The sequence below is a fragment of the Saimiri boliviensis genome, chromosome 14, assembly GCF_048565385.1.
Source record: "Saimiri boliviensis isolate mSaiBol1 chromosome 14, mSaiBol1.pri, whole genome shotgun sequence".
In the NCBI taxonomy this organism is placed as follows: Eukaryota; Metazoa; Chordata; class Mammalia; order Primates; family Cebidae; genus Saimiri; species Saimiri boliviensis.
Genome location: NC_133462.1, coordinates 6,965,604 through 6,986,535, shown reverse-complemented (window position 1 = coordinate 6,986,535; position 20,932 = coordinate 6,965,604). Strand labels below are relative to the sequence as shown.

General features: G+C 41.3%; 1 protein-coding gene and 1 non-coding gene across 3 annotated transcripts in view; both read left to right on the top strand.

Moving 5' to 3' along the window:
* LOC101049057 (myeloid cell surface antigen CD33-like) overlaps positions 1–20,932 on the top strand; it is a 90,091-nt gene that overhangs the window by 21,901 nt on the left and 47,258 nt on the right. For both annotated transcript variants that reach the window (XM_074386024.1, XM_039466984.2), the window contains exon 2: positions 16,920–16,990. The gene's annotated coding sequence lies outside the window, so the exon portion shown is untranslated. The remainder of the gene's footprint in view (positions 1–16,919; positions 16,991–20,932) is intronic.
* LOC120362867 (U6 spliceosomal RNA) lies at positions 694–802 on the top strand. The gene has a single exon (XR_005578662.1). It is a non-coding gene; the product is annotated as a U6 spliceosomal RNA (small nuclear RNA).

Genomic DNA, 20,932 nt, shown 5'->3' with positions numbered 1-20,932 from the left:
TGCCACCAGGATGCATTCACTGATTCAGACCCCTCAGTTTTCATGGTGATTCATACATGGAGTTCAAAGCTACAGTGTTTATTAAATTATGTACATATGCTCAGCCATTGCTCCCAGCACCCTGCTCTGGGAGCCAGGCCTCCTAGCTTTACCCACACAAATAGTGAGCAGATTGATGCTTCCCCTACACTAAAAACTTTATTTGGAGCCCACATCTTAGCTAGACTTAGCCTAGACCTTCATGGTAAGTTATCCTTTGAGAGCCCTGTTGGTCTTTTCTCTGACAAATATTAGTTGAGATTGTTCCCACGAATATTTGAATTATTTGAATGTTCAAATAATGCTGTGGGAAGAGATGGGAGTTCCCCTTTCCCTTTTGCTATCAGATTTTATCCTGAGGCTTTTTTATATCCTGTGCAGCAGCTTTGGTTAGAGAGCAGAAGGTTCCATGTTACCTGTCCGCAAAGCAGTGGGAAGCGACTTGCAGTTGGCCCCTCAGGTAATCTCTTTCTACAAGAATGAAAGTCTCCCAGGCTATTTGCGTATCTTCCTCAAGTTTTAAGTATATTTTAAAGTTGCACCTCACGGGACGCCATTCAGTAAAATTCTCTGAATCTCAGGTAGGTGAGTTGGATTGAACAGAGCTAAGCTTCATCTATGACTCATGAGTATCCCTGTATAAAACAGGGTTTTGTACTCGCTTCAGCAGCACATACTTTAAAACTGGATCAGTAGCAGATAAGCATCAGCATGGCTGCTGCCTAAGGATGACACACAGATTCATAAAGCATTGCATATTGTGCATTGCCCCTGGGAGGTCATTTGACTATTTCTTGACCAGCTCCAAGGAAGCAGTGTGAGTCAAACCAAAACAGGAGATACCCGATATTAAAATTGTGATTTTCACTATAAAACTATTGCTGTACGGTGATGTATGAAAGGAGAACAGAGCTGAGTAACATACGGGGTGTTACATGCAAATATGTTATTAGTACATGTCTTGGAAATGGGAAAATGTCAACTTGCATTTCCTTCAGAAACCTGAAAAACAGTAAAAGCAGGGGTTTTTCTTCTCTGTTAGTTGCAGCGGACCATGGAGATCCAGCATCCTGGCACAGATGTGCCAGCTCAGAGTTTGAGGAGGTAGAGAAGGAGTGGTGTTTGTCCAAGCCAGGTTTTGACATCTGTTAATTTCCTGCTCTTTTGTAATTGATGAGCTCAGTAATAGGGACAATTATGTTGTCTATTTTAATGAGATAATAAAATATTTACATGTAAATTTAGTTATAAGTTATGAATTAGCTAAAATGCCCAGAATTACAAGCCACAATAAATACAACTAATAAATTAAAGTTCTAGTATTAGCGCTGATATTGCCTGAAATGGTTTAAGAATTTAATAGGTTTGGTAACTATTTTTTATTTCAGTATTAAAATAGCAATTTTATTTATTACTTTTTTATACATAGAATTTGACACCAAATTTTGGAACATAAAAAGTAGATACTTCAATGCAAGTAAGACTGCTGATAGTAAATTTCTCATTTATTTTGTTGGTCCTACTCTTGATAAAAGAAAGTAAGATGTAAGATTAAGGTAGTTTTAATGGAAAAAGACCAGTTTAAAAATGTGTAAACTGCAAATATATATATTTGTAAATTAATTTCCAAAATTTAACTTTTTTAGTTCGCAATTCAGTTATTTAAGAAGGTAGTTGTATCTAATTTGTAATCTGAAACAGTATCATCTGAAAAAAATCATTTACTTAATTACAATTCCTAAAATTCTATATAATATATTTTGCATAAATAAGAAAAAAGATTGTTGTTAGTATGCTGTATGTTTTCTCTATAGTCACATTATAACAAATTGAACTTGTTATACTTATGGATCTTCCATTTCATTTTTATAATAAATTGTTTGCATTTAGTAAGTAAATATAGTTGACCCATGAATAATGTGGGGGTTAGGGACTCTAATCCCTGTGCAGCTGAAAATGTGAGTATAACTTTTAATTTCCCCATCTTTGCTACTAATAACCCACCATTGACTGGGAGCCTTCCTGATAACAGAAACAGTCCATTAAAACCCATTTCATTTGTGCTGCATTGTTATATACTGTGTTCTTACAACAAAGTAAGCTAGGGCAACGAAACTGTTAGAAAAATCATCAGAAAAAACGTTGACTTCTTATAAAACATAAGAGGATCCTCACAAATCCTTCATCTTCATTATCTTCGGGTTGATTAGGCTGAGGAAGAAGAGGAGGGGTGGATCTTGCTGTCTGCGGCGTTCAGAGGCAGAAGAAAATCTGCATATAAGTAAATCCCTACAGTTGGAACCCTTGCTGTTCAAGGGTGAACTGTATTATGTATTAATATGTGTCACTAAGAAAGTAACTACCTTTAGAACTGGGAACTCACCAATCCGTTTCTCGTACCATAAGTAAATGGCAATAAGAACTGTAAAACTGAACCAGCGTGCACCCATACAAATTGGGGATTATGTTTTGGAGATATCTACTGAGTGCAGAAGACAGAAAAACAATTCCTTTGTGAGAAGTACAAGTTATGTTACATATTCTTACATAAGCAGAATGGTTTTATCTGTCATAGTTTACACACACACACACACACATACACATGCACATGCATATACACCTGCACCTATACATACACATATACACACACATGCACGTATACACACACGTGCACACATACACATGCACACATACACGTGCACATATACACATGCACATATACACTTGTGCACATATACACACGTACACATGCACACATGCACATATACCCACATGCATACACACGTGCATGTGCACATGTGCACATGTACACACGCACATATACACATACACATGCACATACACACACGTGCACATATACACACATACACATGCACACACACGGACATACACACGCACATATACACACACATATACACACTTGCACATAGGCACACACACACGTGCTCTTACACTTGCCTGTGTACACACTGATAATTAAGTCCTGCTGATTCTTTATGATCAAATCCACTATTTGTGGGGAGAGCGGATAACACGTCCTGCACTTTGGATGCAGTTCTTTGGACGTTTTGACTTGTTCTGTGATGAACTGCCTTTAATGGGTGAACCATGTTTCTAGTATTATAAGAAATAAAAAGATTACAAGCAAGTGAAAGGAACTGTATGATCAGTAGTAGGCTGGTATACTTTACTCAGTGTTCATGTGTTTTTCTCCAGGTATCCAGGTGACTTGAATGATGAGTCCTCCAGTTACACAAGTTACTTAAATTAATAATAATTATTACTACAAGAAATGGGGTCTCTATGTTGCCTAGGCTAGAATACAGTGTCTGTTCAGTGGTACAATTACAGCTTACTGTAACCTCGAACTTCTGGGTTTAATCAGTCCTCCTACCTCATCCTCCTGAGTAGCTGGGACCATAGTTATGTGTGGTTACATCTAGCTGGATACACAATTATTTATTGTTTGATTTATCTGTTTATTTTCGAAACAGTGTCTCCTTCTGTTGCCAGTACTTGAGTGTAGTGGTGCAGTCTTGGCTCCCTGCAACTTCTGCTTCCTGGCCTTAAATGATCCTTTCCTCAGCCTCCCAAATAGCTGGGACTGCAGGCATACACCACCGTGCTTAGCTATTTTTCTTTTTAAGGTATCTATGTATGTACATTTGTATGTCTGTATGTATTTTTTAGATGAGGTCTCACTATATTGTCCAGGCTGATCTGGAACTTCTGAGCTCAAGTAATCCTTCGGCATCAGCCTCCCAAAAATGCTAGGATTTTACAGGTGTGAGCTACTGCACGTGGCCTGCACAATTGTTATTAAAAGAAATTAAGCTCCACTTGAGTTGGAGAAGTTTGACTATCTTTTCATTTTTTTTTTTTTTAAGAAACATTTGTATTGTAGAACATACTGTCAATCATCAAGATTCTCTATTTTGTACTCTGGTTAAACTAGGATTGCTGCTTCACATTATTTTCTGAAATAATTGTTTCATTTATTCCTTTTATGGCTTTATTCAGTTAGATACAGAAATACAAGAATCTCTGTCAAATATCAAGGAGAAAAGAATAAACAGATTAGGGAAAGTTATTCTGTGAAGTTACCATCTGATGACAGTCACATATATCAACTTAGTAAAAATCTTCTATGATGCATTTGGGTCAAGGGTTTCCCAAGACCACTCCCAGGTTTGGTGATTCACTAGAATGTCTCACAGGACTCAGAAAATAGTCATACTCAGATCTTTAATTTACTACAATGAAAGGGTACAGGCAAAATTAGAGGGAAAAGGTGCATTTGGTCCAGTCTGGAGGAAACCGTGACAAGCTTCCAGGAGTCTCTCCTGTGGAGTTCCCAGGATCTGCTTAATTCTTCCAGCCTCACATTTTGGCAACACATGTGCAGTGAGGTCTACCAGTACCAGCATCTCATTAGAGACTCAGTACCGAGTTTTAAATGGAGGTTGCTCTCCCTCACATGTACTCAAATTCCAGACTCCAGAAGGAAAGCATCTGTTCAGAGGAAGCACGTTGTTTCTGTAAACGCTTTAGACACAGTGAGCCATTCTTCTCAGGGAATGGTGGGAACTCTCTCAATCTCTAAACACCTGCCAAGGGGCCAGCCTTGCATGTGGGCCTTTCTAAGCATGTCAGTCCTTTGCCTGCTATATGAAATCTTTTCTGCACAAAAGTTTTAACCCCAACTTAACTTTTGGTGTTGTTTTAAAATGTCATTTTAACAGCAAATAAGAAAAGGTAACTTGGTACTAGTTTCTGTTGTATGATCCATCCTTGGTTGCGATGCTGATTACTTTTTTGAGTTTTGGTGACTAACGCGTATTTATTTATTTTATTGCATTTTAGGTTTTGGGGTACATGTGAAGAACATACAAGATTGTTGCATAGGTACACACGTGGCAGTGTGGTTTGCTGCCTTCTTCCCCATCACCTCTATCTTGCATTTCTCCCCATGCTATCTCTCCTCAACTCCCTACCCCTCGCTATCCCTCCCCTATTTCCCCCCGACAGACCCCAGTGTGTAGTGCTCCCCTCCCTGTGTCCATGTGTTCTCATTGTTCAACACCCGCCTATGAATGAGAACATGTGGTGTTTGATTTTCTGCTCTTGTGTCAGTTTGGTGAGAATGATGGTTTCCAGGTTCATCCATGTCCCTACAAAGGACATGAACTCATTGTTTTTGATGGCTGCATAATATTCCATGGTGTATATGTGCCATATTTTCCTTGTCCAGTCTATCATTGATGGGCATTTGGGTTGGTTCCAGGTCTTTGCTATTGTAAACAGTGCTGCAATGAACATTCGTGTGCATGTGTCTTTATAGTAGAACGATGTATAATCCTTTGGATATATACTCAGTAATGGGATTGCTGGGTCAAATGGGATTTCTATTTTTAGGTCATTGAGGAATTGCCACACTGCCTTCCACAATGGTTGAACGAATTTACACTCCCACCAACAGTGTAAGAGTGTTCCTATTTCTCCACATCCTCTCCAGCATCTGTCGTCTCCAGATTTTTTAACAGTCGCCATTCTAACTGGTGTGAGATGGTATCTCAATGTAGTTTTGATTTACATTTCTCTAATGACCAGTGATGATGAGCACTTTTTTCATGTTTGTTGGCCTCATGTATGTCTTCTTTTGTAAAGTGTCTGTTCGTATCCTTTGCCCACTTTTGAATGGGCTTGTTTGTTTATTTCTTGTAAATCTGTTTTAGTTCTTTGTAAATTCTGGATATCAGCCCTTTGTCAGATGGATAGATTGCAAAAATTTTTTCCCATTCTGTTGGTTGCTGATTCACTCTAATGGCTGTTTCTTTTGCCGTGCAGAAGCTGTGGAGTTTGATTAGGTCCCATTAGTCTATTTTGGCTTTTGTTGCCAATGCTTTTGGTGTTTTGGTCATGAAGTCTTACCTACGCCTATGTCCTGAATGGTTTTGCCTAGATTTTCTTCTAGGGTTTTTATGGTGTTAGGTCTTATGTTTAAGTCTTTAATCCATCTGGAGTTAATTTTAGTGTAAGGTGTTAGGAAGGGGTCCAGTTTCTGCTTTCTGCACAAGGCTAGCCAGTTTTCCCAACAGCATTTATTGAACAGGGAATCCTTTCCCCATTGCTTGTTTTTATCGGGTTTGTCAAAGATCAGATGGTTGTAGATATGTTATGTTGCCTCCAAGGCTTCTGTCCTGTTCCATTGGTCTATATCTCTGTTTTGGTACCAGTACCATGCTGTTTTGATTACTGTAGCCTTGTAGTATAGTTTGAAGTCCAGTAGTGTGATGCCTCCTGCTTTGTTCTTTTTGCTTAGAATTGACTTGGCTATGCGGGCTCTCTTTTGGTTCCATATGAAGTTTAAGGTGTTTTTGTCCAGTTCTGTGAAGAAGGTCATTGGTAGCTTGATGGGGATAGCATTGAATCTGCAAATTACTTTGGGCAGTATGGCCATTTTCATGATATTGATTCTTCCTAACCATGAATGTGGAATGTTTCTCCATCTGTTTGTGTCCTCTCTTATTTCGTTGAGCAATGGCTTGTAGTTCTCCTTGAAGAGGTCCTTTATGTTCCTTGTTAGTTGTATTCCTAGGTATTTTATTCTCTTTGTGACAATTGTGAATGGCAGTTCGTTCTTGATTTGGCTCTCTTTAAGTCTTACTGGTGTATAGGAATGCTTGTGATTTTTGCACATTGATTTTGTATCCTGAGACTTTGCTGAAGTTGCTTATCAGTTTCAGGAGATTTTGGGCTGAGACGATGGGATCTTCTAGATATACAATCATGTCATCTGCAAATAGAGACAATTTGACTTCCTCCTTTCTTATTTGAATACCCTTTATTTCTTTTTTTTTTGCCTGATTGCTCTGGCTAGAACTTCCAGTACTATATTGAATAGGAGTGGTGAGAGAGGGCATCCTTGTCTAGTGCCAGATTTCAAAGGGAGTACTTCCAGTTTTTGCCCATTCAGTATGATATTGGCTGTTGGTTTGTCATAAATAGCTTTTATTATTTTGAGATATGTTCTGTCAATACCTAGTTTATTGAGGGTTTTTAGCCTAAAGGGCTGTTGAATTTTGTCAAAGGCTTTCTCTGCATCAGTTGAGATAATCATGTGGTTTTTGTCTTTGGTTCTGTTTATGTGGTGAATTATGTTTATAGACTTGTGTATGTTGAACCAGCCTTGCATCCCTGGGATGAAGCCTACTTGATCATGGTGGATAAGCTTTTTGATGTGCTGTTGCAATTGGCTTGCCAGTATTTTATTGAAGATTTTTGCATCTATGTTCATCATGGATATTGGCCTGAAGTTTTCTTTTCTTGTTGAGTCTCTGCTGGGTTTTGGTATCAGGATGATGTTTGTCTTATAAAATGATTTGGGAAGGATTCCCTCTTTTTGGATTATTTGGAATAGTTTCAGAAGGAATGGTACCAGCTCCTCTTTGTGTGTCTGGTAGAATTCGGCTGTGAACCCGTATGGACCTGGACTTTTTTTGGGTAATAGGCTCTTAATTGTTGCCTCAACTTTAGACCTTGTTATGGGTCTGGTTCAGGGTTTTGGCTTCTTCCTGATTTAGACTTGGGAGGAGGCAAGTGTCCAGGAATTTATCCATTTCTTCCAGGTTTACTAGTTTATGTGCATAGAGTTGTTTGTAATAATCTCTGATGATGGTTTGAATTTCTGTCGAGTCTGTGGTGAGATCCCCTTTATCATTTTTTATTGCATCAATTTGGTTATTCTCTCTTTTCTTTTTTATTAATCTGGCTAGTGGTCTATTTTGTTGTTCTTTTCAAAAAACCAGCTCCTGGATTTATTGATTTTTTTAAGGATTTTTTGTGTCTCTATCTCCTTCAGTTCTGCTCTGATATTAGTTATTTCCTGTCTTCTGCTAGGTTTTGAGTTTTTTTGATCTTGCTCCTCTAGCTCTTTCAATTTTGACGATAGGGTGTCAATTTTTGATCTCTCCTTGCTTCTCATGTGGGCACTTATTGCTATATATTTTCCTCTAGAGATTACTTTAAATGTGTCCCAGAGATTCTGGTATGTTGTGTCTTCATTCTCGTTGGTTTGGAAGAACATCTTTATTTCTGCCTTCATTTCATTGTTTATCCAGTCAACATTCAAGAGCAAGTTGTTCAGTTTCCATGAAGCTGTGTGGTTCCGAGTTAGTTTTTGAATTCTGAGTTCTAACTTGATTTCACTGTGGTCTGAGAGACTGTTTGTTATGATTTCCATTCTTTTTTTTTTTTTTTTTTTTTTTTTTTTTGAGACAGAGTTTCGCTCTTGTTACCCAGGCTGGAGTGCAATGGCGCGATCTCGGCTCACCGCAACCTCCGCCTCCTGGGTTCAGGCAATTCTCCTGCCTCAGCCTCCTGAGTAGCTGGGATTACAGGCACGCGCCACCATGCCCAGCTAATTTTTTGTATTTTTAGTAGAGACGGGGTTTCACCAGGTTGACCAGGATGGTCTTGATCTCTCAACCTTGTGATCCACCCGCCTCGGCCCCCCAAAGGGCTGGGATTACAGGCTTGAGCCACCGCACCTGGCCAATGATTTCCATTTTTTTGCATTTGCTGAGGAGTGATTTACTCCCAATTATGTGGTCAATTTTAGAGTAGGTGTGATGTGGTGCTGAGAAGAATGTATATTCTGTGCATTTGGGGTGGAGAGTTCTGTAGATGTCTATTAGGTTTGCTTGTTCCAGGTCTGAGTTCAAGTCCTGTGATATCCTTGTTAATTTTCTGTCTGGTTGATCTGTCTAATATTGACAATGGGGTGTTAAAGTCGCCCACTATTATTGTGTGGGAGTCTAAGTCTCTTTGTAAGTCATTAAGAACTTGCCCTTTTGTATCTGGGTGCTCCTGTATTGGGTGTGTATATATGTAGGATCGTTAACTCTTCTTGTTGCATTGATCCTTTTACCATTATGTAATGTCCTTCTTTGTCTCTTTTGATCTTTGTTGCTTTAAAGTCTATTTTATCAGAGATGAGAATTGCAACTCCTGCTTTGTTTTGCTCTACATTTGCTTGGTAGATCTCCCTCCATCCCTTTATTTTGAGCCTTTGTGTATCCTTGCATGTGAGATGGGTTTCCTGGATACAGCACACTGATGGGTTTTGGCTTTTTATCCAATTTGCCAGTCCGCGTCTTTTGATTGGGGTATTTAGTCCGTTTACATTTCGGGTTAATATTGTTATGTGTGAATTTGATACTGCCATTTTGGTGCCAGCCGGCTGTTTTGCCCATTAGTCAATGCAGATTCTTCATTGTGTTGATGCTCTTTACCATTTGGCACATTTTTGGAGTGGCTGGTACTGGTTGTTCCTTTCTGTGTGTAGAGCAGGCGTCCCCAAACTTTTTACACAGGGGGCCAGTTCACTGTCCCTCAGACCATTGGAGGGCCGCCACATACTGTGCTCCTCTCACTGACCACCCATGAAAGAGGTGCCCCTTCCTGAAGTGCGGCGGGGGGCTGGATAAATGGCCTCAGGGGGCCGCATGTGGCCCGCGGGCTGTAGTTTGGGGATGCCTGGTGTAGAGCCTCTTTCAGGGAGCTCTTGTAAAGCACGCCTGGTGGTGACGAAATCTCTGAGTACTTGCTTGTTCGCAAAGGATTTTATTTTTCCTTCACTTATGAAGCTTAGTTTGTCTAGATACGAAATTCTGGCTTAAAAGTTCTTTTCTTTAAGGATGTTGAATATTGGCCCCTACTCTTCTGGCTTGTAGGGTTTCTGCTGAGAGATCTGCTGTGGGTCTGATGGGCCTCCCTTTGTAGGTAACCTGACCTTTCTTTCTGGTTGCCCTTAGCATTTTCTCCTTCATTTCAGCCCTGGTGAATCTGATGATTATGTGCCTTAGGGTTGCTCTTCGTGAGGAATATCTTTGTGGTGTTCTCTGTATTTCCTGGACTTGAATATTGGCCTGCCTTGCTAGGTTGGGGAAGTTTTCCTGGATAATATTCTGAGGAGTATTTTCCAGCTTGGATTCATTCTCTTCGTCGCATTTAGGTACAGTTATCAAACATAGATTAGGTCTTTTCACATAGTCCTATATTTCTTGGAGACTTCATTCATTCCTTTTTACCCTTTTTTCTCTTAATCATGTCTTCTCGTTTTATTTCATTGAGTTGATCTTTGACCTCTGATATCCTTTCTTCTGCTTGGTCAATTTGGCTGTTGAAACTTGTGCATGCTTCATGAAGTTCTCGTGTTGTTTTTTTCAGCTCCATCAGTTCACTTATATTCCTTTCTAAGTTGTCCATTCTCATTAGCATTTCATCAGATCTTTTTTCAAGTTTCTTAGTTTCTTTGCATTGAGTTAGAACATGTTCTTTTAGCTCACAGAAGTTTCTTACTACCCACTGTCTGAAGTCTGATTCTGTCATTTCATCACACTCGTTCTCCATCCATCCTTGTTCCCTTGCTGGTGAGGAGTTGTGGTCCCTTGTAGGAGCAGAGGTGTTCTGGTTTTGGGTGTTTTCATCCTTTTTGCGCTGGTGTCTTCCCATCTTTATGGATTTATCTACCTGTCGTCTTTGTAGTTGCTGACTTTCAGATTGGGTCTCTGAGTGGACGTTCTGTTTGTTGATGACGCAGTTATTTCTCTTTCTTAGTTTTCCTTCTAGCAGTCTGGCCCCTCTGCTGTAGGACTGCTGAGGTCCACTCCAGGCCCTGCTTGCCTGGGGATCACCTGCAGTGGCTGCAGAACAGTAAGGGTTGCTACCAGTTTTTTCTTCTGCGATCTTTGTCCCAGAAGGATACCTGCCAAATGTCAGTCTGAGCTCTCCTTTATGAGGTGACTCTTTGGATATACAGGGGTCAGGGAGCTGCTTGAGGAGACAGTCTGTCCTTTATAGGAGCTCAAATGCTGAGCTGTGAGCTCCGTTGTTCATTCAGAGCTGCTGAGCAGGTACGTTTAGGTCTGTTGCAGCAGAACTCATAAACCACTTTTTGTTCCCAGGTGCTCTGTCCCAGGGAATTAGGGCTTTCTTTATGAGTTTCCGTTGTGCTGCTGCCCTTTTTTTTTTTTTTTTTTTTTCCAGGGCTGCCCTGCCCAGCAAGGAGGCAGCGTAGTCACTGTCTGCCTGCAGAGGCTTTGCAGAGCTGCTGTGGGCTCCACCCAGCTGCCATGTGAACTTCCCTGCAGTCCTGTTTATATGGGGGGTAGTTAGAACTGCCTTGGCAATGGTGGCCCACCTCTATTGGCAGACTGTCTCTGTAATGGCAGGTTGCCTTGGCAGCGGCGGGTTGCCTTGGCAACGGCAGGCAGCCGCAGCAATGGTGGGTTGCCTTGGCAATGGTAAGCTGCCTCAGCAATGGTGGACTACCTCTGTAGCAGTGAAGTGCTTGGGTAATGGCGGACGCCCCTCCCCCACAGAGCTGGACGGTCCTGGGTTCAGCTGCGCTTGCTGTGAAACTCTCAATCCAGAGAGTTTCTGATTGCTGTTTTTTTATGGGAGTGGGACAAGCCGAGCCTGATCACCTGGCTCCCTGCTTCAGAGCCATTTATTTCTTTTTTAGTTGAACAGTCGACCCTATCCCAGGAGTTCAGTCGCCTCTTGTCAAGGTGCCGAGATCTGTTGTGATTTCCCCTGCGGCGACTCACTGTGCGGCTTAAACAGCGGTGCTGAGATTTGTGGCACTTTTTTTGCCCAGGAATCTCCCGGCCTGGCTCCCTGTTCGATGTTCAGTCCCCTCTTCAATCAGATGAATGGGCGACTTCCCCGGTCTCTAAATTGCCAGCCAAAAGGGCGCCTGGACCAACGTATTTTGTATGGAGAACTGCCAGCTGGGGCGCCAACAAAGCAGCTGTGCGGGGCAAAGCAGCCGCGCCAACCAAAAGAACCGCGCCAGCCAAAACGGCCGTGCTGGCGACCCACGGGGCTCCTCCGCCTGGGAATCTCCTGGTCCGTGGGCAATAAAAATGCGACGTCCACTCACCCTCTGCGCTTTCACTGGGAGCTGCAACTCCGAGCTGTTCCTAAACGGCCATCTTCCTCTCTGCCCACAGGCATTTATTTGTAAGTTATCATAGCAGTGTTAGGTAATTACGATCTGTCCTCCTTATCTCATTAGCCTTTCAGTAAAATTGTTAAATAAGCCTAATAATTTCTAAGTTAAAATTAGAATAAAAATTCTTTTATTTTCATTACATGAATAATCTAGTTTTCCTATTGTGCTAAATCCCTGTTTAGAATTGTGAAGTAAAATATTCAATTATTTTATCAGTATTTTCTTGTCTGAGCATGCAATTAAATTTGTTTTGCGTATTTTATATCCTTCAATTTGAGAAATAATGCCTACATGCTATTGCTTTAATGATCTCCAGTTTTGGGGGTCACCATGTCTTGCTTCAATATATCTTAATAACAGGTTCAGTGAATATCTTTTATTTTTCATTTTAGTTTTTGTTCTGGAATTCCTGGGATGCATAGACAATGAGTATCTTTTTTAGATCAATAACTTTATTTCTTAGAGCAGTTTTAGGTTCACAGCAAAACTGAGAGAAAGGTACAGAGATTTCTCATTTTCCATGCCTCCCACCCATGCATGGCATTTCCTATTAGTATTTTCCACCCAAGTGGTGCATTTGTTACAACTGATGAACCTGCACTGACACAATATGATCATTCAGAGTCCATAGTTGACACCAGGCTTCATTCTTTTTTTTTTTTTTTTTTTTTTGAGATGGAGTTTCGCTCTTGTTACCCAGGCTGGAGTGCAATGGCGCGATCTCGGCTCACCGCAACCTCCGCCTCCTGAGTTCAGGCAATTCTCCTGCCTCAGCCTCCTGAGTAGCTGGGATTATAGGCACGCGCCACCATGCCCAGCTAATGTTTTGTATTTTTAGTAGAGACGGGGTTTCACCGTGTTGACCAGGATGGTCTCGATCTCTTGACCTCGTGATCCACCCGCCTCGGCCTCCCAAAGTGCTGGGATTACAGGCTTGAGCCACCGCGCCCGGCTGTCCAGGCTTCATTCTTAATATCATACATTCTGTGAATTTGGACAAATATATAATGACATGTATCTATGATTTTAATATTATAGACAGAACAGTTTCACTGCCCTAAAAATTCTCAATACTATGCCTGTTCATCTCCCCATTTCTTCCCAGCAACTCCAACCACTGATTTTTTCCATCTTCATAGTTTTACTTTTGTCAGAAGAGTCATAGGTGAAATAATACAGTGGATATATTTTTGACTAATTAAAAAATTAAAGTCCTATGGTAATTGAATGTAGTCATTTAAGATAAACTTTGTTCTGATTTTCTTCTGCTTTTTTATTGTAAGATCTGATGACATGTGCTTTACAGATTTAGAAAACATCATTTGTGTAGATATTTGCCACATAATGGAAAGGGCTGAGGAAAGTGACACCGTGCGTTACACACAGCGCATGCATTACACACAGCGCATGCATTACACACAGCCCATGCATTACACACAGCCCATGCATTACACGCAGCGCATGCATTACACGCAGCCCATGCATTACACGCAGCGCATGCATTACACGCAGCGTATGCATTACACGCAGCCCATGCATTACACGCAGCGCATGCATTACACACAGCCCATGCATTACACACAGCCCTTGCATTACACACAGCACCAACTGGAGCATCTTGGTTTATGGGGTGGGTTCCGATAGAATCTCTGTTCCTTGGAAGGGAACAAATTCAAGAGGTTGTACTTTATAATACTGGAATCACAAAGTCTTCATACGCACTTTCAGTTGGAAATAAGACCATGCAGTGAATGCTATAGGTAAATACCCAGGCTCCTCACTGATCCTCTTCCTTTGAGGGAAGAGTTTGAAAACAGTCTGTGTTATGACGACATGACTCACCTATGACTAGATTCTCTGTCATGAGGAATGGCAAGGAAATCACACAACTTTGCTTTATATGAGATAAAAAAGAATGTTTTTCTCTTACTAGGGAGAGGGGAAAGCATTGGCACATTCTGGTAGCAGGAGGGCATTGATAGTTTTCTTTTGATGTATTTTTCACATCAGATAGTACTGCCTGGCAGCCTGCCACACCTCCGCAGTGTTTCTTAAGCTTCTAGCTGAATGAGCTGTGATTCGGAGTGGATAAGCTCTTAAAGGAGTGATCTTTCCAGCAGTTCTTTCTGTGGGAGGTAAAATAGCAGGTGAATTTGGGCCTTGTTATAAGATGAGCTGAGCATATGTAGCCAGCACCTTCCCCAGAAGAGCGTTAGCCAGAGTAACAGACTGATCTCTCTTGAGCTCTTCTCCACTGGCAGCTGGAAAGTTTTTCCAAGGATCCTTGTTTCTAGTCTGATTCCTCTGTTTTGCTGGCTTCTGATGATAAGTTGTTTTATCCTAACCTGAACAGTTTTTAACTGCAGAGCTAGGGAGGCTGTGTTGTGTTCAACCAAATAAGTGCAGTCCTTCATCCTGAAATGTAGGAGATACATTTCAAGACTCCCAGTAAATGCCTGAAACCACAAATAGTACTGAATCACATGCCGTTTTTTCTACACATATACATCTATGATAGTATGTAATTTATAAGTTAGGCACAGTAAGAAATTAACAGTAACTCATAATAAAATATATTGTTATGGTTCTCATCCTTTTTCCTGTGATGATGTGAAGGGATACAATGCCTGTGTAATGAGAAGTGAGGTGAATGAGGCAGGCATTGTAACGCAGTGTTAGGCACCCCCTGAATCTAAGTCAGAAAAAAGATGATGAGCTGTGAGTGACCTCAGGTCTTGGGGCCTTCGTGATGTCGATGGCTGGCAACAGGAGACTGTGTTGGTGACTAATGGGTGCACACCATATGCAGTGTGGATGTACCGAACAAAGGGATAATTCACATCCCGGTCTGGATGGAGGGGGCTCAAGGTTTCATTCTCAGAATGGCACACTAAAACTTAGTTTATTTCTGAAGCTTTCCATGTGATATTTTGGGAATACAGTTGACTATTAGCTGCAACCACAGACATAAAAACTGTGAATGTAAAATCTGTGTTTGAACGTTGACTCAGTTCTTGGGTTGTACAATCCTTAAAATCGTTAGAGATTCCAAACTGATGTCTTTTTGTATGCTAATGATTGATGGCTGGAAGCCCCTACATAGATTCAGGATGGCAACTGGTCATTATCGTGAAGACATTGATTAGAGGGGTGAGATCTTCTGTCTCACTCTGCAAATTCTAGGGCGAAGAGAAAGCCTGAAGGTTTTCAGTCACCAACGGCCAGTGATTTACTTAATCAGTGGTGCATATGTAATAAGGCTTTCATAAAGACCCAGAGGGACTGGGCTGAGAGCTTCCAGTTCACTGAATACATAGAGGTTCCTGGAGGCTGGGGTGTCCTGGGAGGGCATGTAATCTTCGTCCCACTTCCCCCACACTTTGCACAGTGCGTCTCTTCATCTGTACCTTTTGTAATATCATTCACAGCAAACTGGTAAATGTGTTCCCCAAGTACTTTGAGCCATTCCAGCAATTCAATTTAACCCAAAGAGGGAGTCCTGGGAACCTCAATTGAAGCCCACGTTGAAGCCAACTGGTCAGAAGTTCTGGAGTTTCAGACTTAGGACTGATGTAGGGAGTTTCATGGGACTGAGCCCTTTACCTGTGGAATCGGATGCGATCTGCAGATGGAGTATGAGGACACCCAGCTTGTGTCATCTGCAGAAATGCTTGCCTGCTTGTTGGTGGGGAAAACCCTCCCCACGTTTCATCACCAAAGCCGCCTTTGTTGTTTCCGTGGTGTGAGAGCAGAGAAAAAAGTGGCAAGTGTGTCTTTTCAACACGTCATGGATAAGGGAACTACTGTACAGTCTGTTTTAACTGCCCTTCATATTTTGGTTCAGAATCGTGCTCTTGGACACTGGTCACTCATCACACCTGTTGTGGTAACAGTACCATTCTTAGTCAGTCTCATATGGTTTGTCTAAGATGACTTGTATACTGCAGTTCACTTGCAGATAATCAAATTTTGATAAATTTATTCTTTGCATTTAATACAAAGTAAGGGAAGTAAGAGTTCTTACGGCACTAATCACATACCAGTAGGTATAACTCACATGAATTCTAATAAGGTCTCAGGTGCGCTCCCAAAGGAATGCTCTGTAACAAAGCATCAGTCCTATAGTTTAAAGAAAAATGGTCTAAAGCATGTACACAAGTGTGCATAATTTTTTTTTACGAAAAGAGTCTTGCTGTATTTTCCAAACTGGTCTCAAACTTCTGGGTTTCTCAAGTGATCCTCCTGCCTCAGTCTCCCAAATAGTTGAGATTACAAATATAGCAGGGGATTCTCTGTACCCTTTGAGGACAAAGGAAAGCACTGGGAACTTATTAAGTGGTTTTCATGCTGAGGCATCAAGACTGCCATTTTGAAGGGACACAGATTAGTCTTTTAACCAGAGACAGATAATAGACAACAGACAGTGGATTTTTCTACCTTGTTTTAGGTCATAAGTTTCCTTCCAGTTTAGGTGACAAAAGTTAATGTAGTCTATTCATTGAATTTCATGTCCTGCTTCAGGACAGATAATTTGGGAGGGTAAATTATTGTCACGCACTGCCAATATATTGGCTGTCACTTTTTGTTATGGAGCTCAAGGTCAGTTTTCCTTGAATATTTTATAGATTTAGACAGCTGGAGGCAGAAATAGGTAACCAAAATCTATTTTTAGAACAGAGGCCATATTTTAATTGTATCAAGAAATGTTATTTAATATACAGATGGCTGACCTTTTCCGAGATTGTGTTTTTGTTTCTTGGAGGGGGAAACTGAATATGAACTGGCAGTTTAAAAATTTGTAAAAAACAAACAAACAAAAAAATCAACTTGCTCATTTTTATTGTATATTTTTGCTCTACAGCATTTTCCATGAACGTGTGTGTGGATTCGTGCCCTAAACCAGATGATGAAGACTTGACTGTTACTACCAAGGTAAAGTGGTATCTTGTAAAATTTTCTCTCAACTTTTGCATAGCATTTACTTTTGAAATTTAGCAGTGGTTTATTGTTTTATGATGGTTATGGGAAGTTGGTCAGAGAAAACGATAGACATCTGGCTAGTTGATTAAAAAAATTTATTTAACGTTAGTAACAAAAGATTGATCAGTACTGTGACAGGGTGGGGGCTGAACACAAATGAACTGGAAGATACACAGCAACAGAAAAATCACATTAGGAAATGCTTTCTCCATAATTGGACAAATATCAATACTTCGGCTTTTAAGTCATACTAGTGTGACATCTGTATTTTTGCCAGTATAAACCTTCAGTGGAACAAATTACTTGGGGTAATCATGGAATCTCCCTGGCACCTTTTAGTTGAAAATCTGTACAACAAATAGCATATAGCTGTTTTTCTTGGACACTTATTACTTGGGTATTATATACTTGGTAAGAGAGATTGTTCCTCTACTTACATTATTGGTTCTGTAGTGAGACTAATATTAAAAATTGTAGAAAAAAATAGCTGGGTGTGGTGATAGACACCCATATCCCAGCTACTTGGGAGTTGGAGCCCAGGAGTTTGAGAACCACCTGGGCAGCATAACAAGACCGCATCTGATTTATTTTTATTATACTAAGTTCTGGGGCACGTACACAGAATGTGCAGGTATATTCTATGGTGGTTTGCTGCATCCATCCCTGTCATCCACATTAGGTATTTCTCCTGTTGCCCTCCCCAATCCCTCAACCCCCTGTGCCATCCCTCCCTTACCCACCCTCCTCCTGACAGGCCCCAGTGTGTGATGTTCCCCTCCCTGTGTCCTGTGTTATTGTTCAACACCCACTTAGGAGTGAGAACAGGCAGTGTTTGGTTTTCTGTTCTTGTGTCAGTTTGCTGAGAATGACGGTTTCTAGTTTCATCCATGTCCCTGCAAAGGACATAAACTCATCCTTTTTTATGGCTGCGTAGTATTCCATGGTGTGTATGTGCCACATTTTCTTTGTGCAGTCTGTAATTGATGGGCATTTGGGTCGGTTCCAAGTCTTTGCTATTGTAAACAGGGCTACAATGAACATACATGTGCATGTGTCTTTATAATAGAATGATTTATAATCCTTTGAGTATATACCCAGTGATGGGATAGCTGGGTCAAATGGGATTTCTAGGTCTCTATCCTTGAGAACTGCCACCCTGTCTTCCACAGTGGCTGGACTAACTCACAATCCTGCCAACAGTGTACATGCGTTCCTATTCGTCCACATCCTCTCCAGCATCTGCCGTCTCCTGATTTAATGATCGTCATTCTAACTGACATGACATCTCAATGTGATTTTGATTTGCATTTCTCTGATGATCAGTGATGAGCTTTTTTTCATGTTTGTTGGCTGCATAAATGTCTGCTTTTGAGAAGCGTCTGTTCATATCCTTTGCCTACTTTTTGATGGGATTGTATTTTCTTGTAAATTTAATTTTTTTTCTAGATTCTGGATATTAGCCCTTTGTCAGATGGGTAGATTGCAAAAATTTTTTCCCATTCTGTTGGTTGCCAGTTCACTCTAACGATTGTTTCTTTTGCTGTGCAGAAGCTCTTTAGTTTAACTAGAGCCCATTTGTCTATTTTGGCTTTTGTTGCCATTGCTTTTGGTGTTTTAGTCATGAAGTTCTTGCCTATGCCTATGTCCTGAATGGTATTGCCTAGATTTTCTTCCAGGGTTTTTATGGTGTTAGGTCTTATGTTTAAATATTTAATCCATCTGGAGTTAGTCTGTGTATAAGGTGTAAGGAAGGAATGCAGTTTCAGCTTTCTGCAGATGGCTAGCCAGTTTTCCCAACACCATTTATTAAATAGAGAATCCTTTGCCCATTGCTTTTGTCAGGTTTGTGAAAGATCAGATGGTTGTAGATGTGTGGTGTTAACTTCTGAGGCCTCTCTTCTATTCCATTGGACAGAGCGAAAACCTGTCTCCAAAAAAACAAAAAGATGATGCATATTAGGGTGCAAGATTCTTCAAATAATTCCTAATTAGATGTTGACAATGGGCAGATAAAGATGTACAAAAAGAAAACCACTAGGTGGCTGGGCATGGTGGCTCACACCTGTAATCCCAGCACTTTGGGAGACTGATGTGGGTGGATCACCTGAGGTCAGGAGTTCAAGACCAGCCTAGCCAACATGGCAAAACCCTGTCTCTACTAAAAATACAAAAATTAGCCAGGTATAATGGCACACGCCTGTAATCCTAGCTACCTGGAAGACTGAAGCAGGAGAATAGCTTGAACCCAGGAGGCACAGGTTGTAGTGAGCTGAGATCGTGCCACTACACTCCAGCCTGGGAGAGAGAGTAAGACTCCATCTCAAAAAGAAAAGACCAGAAGGAGGCATACTAAAATGGTGACAGTGGTTGCCTCTGGGTGTTTCCTTACTACTAATCTGCACATGTTTTTTTAACCCACATTTCCTATGGTGAGACAGTATTAAAGAAAAGAAAAATTTTTTTTTGAGACGGAGTTTCGCTCTTTTTACCCAGGCTGGAGTGCAATGGCGCAATCTCGGCTCACCGTAACCTCTGCCTCCCGGGTTCAGGCAATTCTCCTGCCTCAGCCTCCTAAGTAGCTGGGATTATAGGCACGCGCCACCATGCCCAGCTAATTTTTTGTATTTTTATTAGAGACGGGGTTTCACCATGTTGACCAGGATGGTCTCGATCTCTTGACCTTGTGATCCACCCACCTCGGCCTCCCAAAGTGCTGGGATTACAGGCATGAGCCATCGTGCCCAGCCCCGAGACAGTATTATTTTTCTAAGGAGTTGGGGACAGGAGGGGAACGAAGTCAATAATAACTATACCTAATATTTAAAAAACCCAAATCTGTTAGATTGAACATGATGTCTAGGCAAGAAATAAAAAATAAAAACCCAAATCTGAAGCTAAAGCAAGAGCAGTCCAGTATGGCTGTCCCAGGCCAAGCCTTCTGCAGTTATTTAAGCTGCTCATGGCTCATGTGTTTATCACATTCAAGGTGATGGACTTGGAGGACAGAGTTGGTGTCTCTGAGACTACATGGCCAGCACAGGCAGATTCAAGACAACTCTGCAGAACAGTGAAGGAGAGAGAAGTCGAGTGAGGAGCTCAGCATGCTCATTCTTTCATTCATTTCCCTACCACCTCCCTGAGGTCTTGGGGGCCCAGCCTTACCCTGTGATCCACCAGAAGGTGATCCTGGACAGGAAGGAGGTACTGGACTCTGGGCAAGGATTCTAGTGGAAAGAAAGAACAGGTTAGGGAGGAAGAGGGAAAGGAATGATTCAACTTTTTATCCAGGCCAGAGTTTGGCAAGTAGTCAGCTGCCCATTCTTCCTTCAAGAGGACCAGTGTCCACTCCATACCATTCTGCACCCCAAAAGGATTCTCTCATAAGCCCCAGGAGAAAGAAACTCATAGCAGCTCTTCTCGTTTCACTCCACAGAGTGCCCACCAGGCACAATCACAATACAACAAACTGTCAACCTGCCTTATCTTCTATCCCCGCAGCAACCCTAGGAGCTGGTGTTACCATCACTCCCACTTCACTCATTTAACAAATATTTTCTGAGCACCTACTATGTGCTAGGTACTCTACAAGGTACTACAGGGTTACCTTAGATCCCCACGACAACCTCATAAGCTGGTATTACTATTGTCCCCATTTTCCTCATTCAGGCATTGAATATTTATTGACTACCTACTATGAGCTAGACATGCTACGAAGAACTTAAATACTTGCATTATTTTATATCCTCATGGAATTCTATAAACATGGTATTACTATTATCTCCATTTCATTCATTCATCCAACAAATATTTCCTGAGCGCCATCCATGTACCAAGCACCCTGCATACAAATCTAAACAAACTGAAATGACCCCAGCCTGTATGGAGCTTGTGGTC